This window comes from Amblyomma americanum, chromosome 7, assembly GCF_052857255.1.
Source record: "Amblyomma americanum isolate KBUSLIRL-KWMA chromosome 7, ASM5285725v1, whole genome shotgun sequence".
NCBI lineage: Eukaryota > Metazoa > Arthropoda > Arachnida > Ixodida > Ixodidae > Amblyomma > Amblyomma americanum.
Window position 1 is genome coordinate 60,048,661 of NC_135503.1, and position 3,688 is coordinate 60,052,348.

The window sequence follows — 3,688 nt, forward strand, 5'->3', positions numbered from 1 at the left end:
TTCTTGTCACCATGCCGATGCAACAAAATATATGCAATATAACGCTCCAGGAAACGTCTTATGTAAGCATTAACCTCTTTCTAAACTGTGTAGTGGTTGGTACCGAACTAATTTTATATCGCTTAAAATTTTAGAGAACGTACGAATATCAATCATGAAGAGTGGGCTGCACTTCTGTTTTTATTATGTACTGCGGTGCAGTAGAATATTTAGGATGCAGTGTTATAGTGCCTCCATTACTAATGAGGATCTTTCCTAGGGATTCTATTCAATTTCTATTCATGTTGTAGTACATGTTTATTCGTCTTCAATTAATTGGCTTTATGTAAATATTTTTATACAGCATCATAATGTAAAATGCGCTCTGAGATATATTCCTCACAACTGTAAATGTCGCAAATCCAATCAGTCTTCAAGCTGTATATCGCGCCGTAGCGCGCTTAATGATGTCGCTTGCACAGTTCTTCTCCCCTATGTTGCTGTGATGAACGCTTCGTGGTTTTTTCTGCTCATGCTTTTCCAAATGATAGTCTTTTTAACAATGATCTTTATAACAGGGTTTGAAAGTCACTGTACAGTTCCTTGACGCCTGATGACAGAGTGATTTAAATTTGTTGTTGCTACAAGAAACTATTTTATTTTTGTTCCTTATTTTTAATGGTTTAACGACTAAGATTCAGGCACAAGATCGTGCCATCAATTTTTTCTTGTCGCACTGGACGACGGCGCTGTTTAAAATCTGTACATTGCAGTCTCTAGCTTGCAGTGCCTCACTAGTAGATAATCGGCGGACTGTAAGACAAAGCAGCTCGCCGTGCTATTCGCGCTTCGACTGAAAGAAGGCACCATCCTCAGTGAACCTATCCGCCTGCATCTGTCGTAGCGTTTTTACCATAGTGCCTCGAATCTTAGCAGGATTTGGTGAGCGATTCAGCAACGCCGCGATCAAACGTGGTCTAGGTATCCTGAGGCCGTCTAATTTTGGCATCACCACAAAAACCATGACATTAAAAGAGAAAAATGTTACCACTGTGTGGAGTCTGAACACGGTTACTGCCGGTGTTGCAAGAATAGCGACGAAAAGTCACATGGTGTCGTGCCGTAAAGTACTTGCGGAGACTACAGTACTGAATGTTACCGCTGAAGCCTTCACGTTCAGACTCACAGTCCATGCGCGTCCGTCCTTGTCTCTCCCAGTTAGATGTCTGGCCGCAATCTAAATGCTAAAGAAAGTTCCCACTTCTGCGACCACCAAATGGATTCTTGCCTACAGGTTCCTCCGTGTACTCGCGACTGTATTCATTGATCAAGGTGCGTATATGTAGCGCAGCATTTCGTTTGCCTCATATTGTCGATTTCTGCATTGAAAGCAAGTTTTAATGCATCTTCGCTCCAAGAACCCTCGCAAGGAAAAGACAAAACCGTCAAGTTGAAAGCAAGGGTGAATTAGTGGAAAGGGGTGAATTAGTGTGTTAGCGAGAATCGCTTTCCTTTGTTCATCTCATAAGCACCCTTATCAGTATTTCAAAGGATAACTAAGACCATATTTCCTCACACAGCATTCATCAGCACGCCCTCCAGCCGTTATGCTTCATGAGGTCAGATTACAGACAGCCGAGAGATGTATGCTGGAAAAAGGTCAGCAAGCTCGAACTTGCTTCATACTAGCAGCATTTGCTTGTAGTATAAAGTTAATTTTAACACCTCTCTTCTTTCCATCATTCCCTTTACTTGCTTACATCACCGGAAGCACATGACGATAAATACGCAGAAGGAAAAGAGGGAGTGTAGTGGGGGCTTTTTAAAGTATATTTACGGCACAAGCCACATCTAAAACATGTCTAGGTATGCAAATTATGTTGAACACAAGAAAATAAGGTGAATTCCAAGCATTCAGGGGCAATCGCGTCTATTTCGACCCCGGAATTGGCCACTCAGATATACCCACTGCTTTTACGCCTCTTTGCTAAGCGACCCGTTCATTGGGTGATTGGCGACCGAACCTCAACCTCGGCAGCATATCGTAGCCAATGTCAGCCAGTTGTCAGGTCCGGCCGTCTGCTGTTGGCAGAGCGATGCGATGCATCTCACCATTCACTGCATATCGCGACCAATGGCAACCAATGATGAGGTTCTGTTGTCAACCACCCAATGGTCGGATCGCTTCCCACAGACGCTTGAAAGCTGCGGGTATATGTGAATGACCGGTGCCAGAGGACCAAATAGATACGAAACGAACAGCGGAAAAAGGACAGATTATATAATACGGCCCCACTTCACTTGTTTTCGCTTGGCGCTTTGTGCAGCACTTGGCCCAGTTCTCCTGGATTCCCCTTGTCGGTGTCGTCGCTCCCGCATATGTGCCATGCCGCGGCAGAAAGGCAACCACATATATGTTAAAAGACCTGGCAGATCAGTCACGTCCGCTATCCAGCAAGTCTACCCTGTACTTCACTGTCAGGCTAACGCTAACCAAACATAGGCAACCAAACCGATGGCCGAAAAGACCGTTACGCAGAGGGCACTTCCCTAAACAACAAATCCGCACTAGGATCGTAGAATAAGGCGGCTGTTTCTGTTTTTCAGTGGCATTATGCGTGGCGTCAGCACTCCTCAACCTTCTAGCAATGGTAACTCGAAGTACCTGAGGGCAAGCGTGTCAAATTTTGAATTTTGAGAAAGGTTTGGGAACACAGCCACATTACGAGAATTAAGCCTGTCCTCTGTTACCAGCTGCGTTACAAAAAGGAGACGTGTATGAAATACTGCGTGCGCATTACATATGGAAGACTCATGAAAATGTACGCGTTTACTTTGCAACAGTGGAGAAGAAAATAGCAACGACATGAACATCAGTAGCCAGGCGAGCGAAATGAATGTTTTAACGACAAGCTGGAAGTGCTGCAACAAAGTAACGAAGCCAAGAAAATAAGTAGAAAATGAATGGCAACCGCGGGAATGAATGTGATGGAAGACATACTGATATAAGTGATGATAATCTTCTTTCAAATGCCAAGGACATTGCATATCTGACAAAGGCTGATGGAAAAAATATAAAGGAGAAAAAGTTGAAGAGACGCATAATTGTTAGAATTTTGTAACAAAGCCTGAAGCGACGTGCTGAAATTTTAGAGATAATTTAGAAGCTTATGCCACAATCGCTCGCCTTCATCAGCCAGCATTTAAAAAATTTTGCCCGGAGCAAAGGCAGCCAGATTTTTCAGCGTATTTGAGCCTTTCCAAGTTGCAAGCGACCTCCTACCCAATAGCAGTAAACTAAAATTCTGTGCGTATTCCAGATGGCCTTTGTTCAGAAAACTTGTCGCAGGATGCCACACGTCATTTTCTTGAATTGTGTGTGGTGTGCTTGATGCCCACGAGGAATAGCAAAGGATTGTCACATGTACATTTTTTCTTTATGAATATCATTCACATGTCGACATCAGGCCTGTTTTCATCAAGACGGCCTATTGGCTGTAGCTGAAGTTTTTGATTACCCTTATCGCAAACAATCAATAAATATTCTTTATTATTCTTGCGATACTATGTTATTGGCTCTCAGATTGCCCGAATGCGAAGTAACCGTCTTTTAAAAAAAACGGGTGGAGTGGTATGCACGCACTCCCACAAACCGAAGTAAAAGTGCAACTTAAATGTGGCTCTGCCCCACAGGCAGTATTAAAAGCAG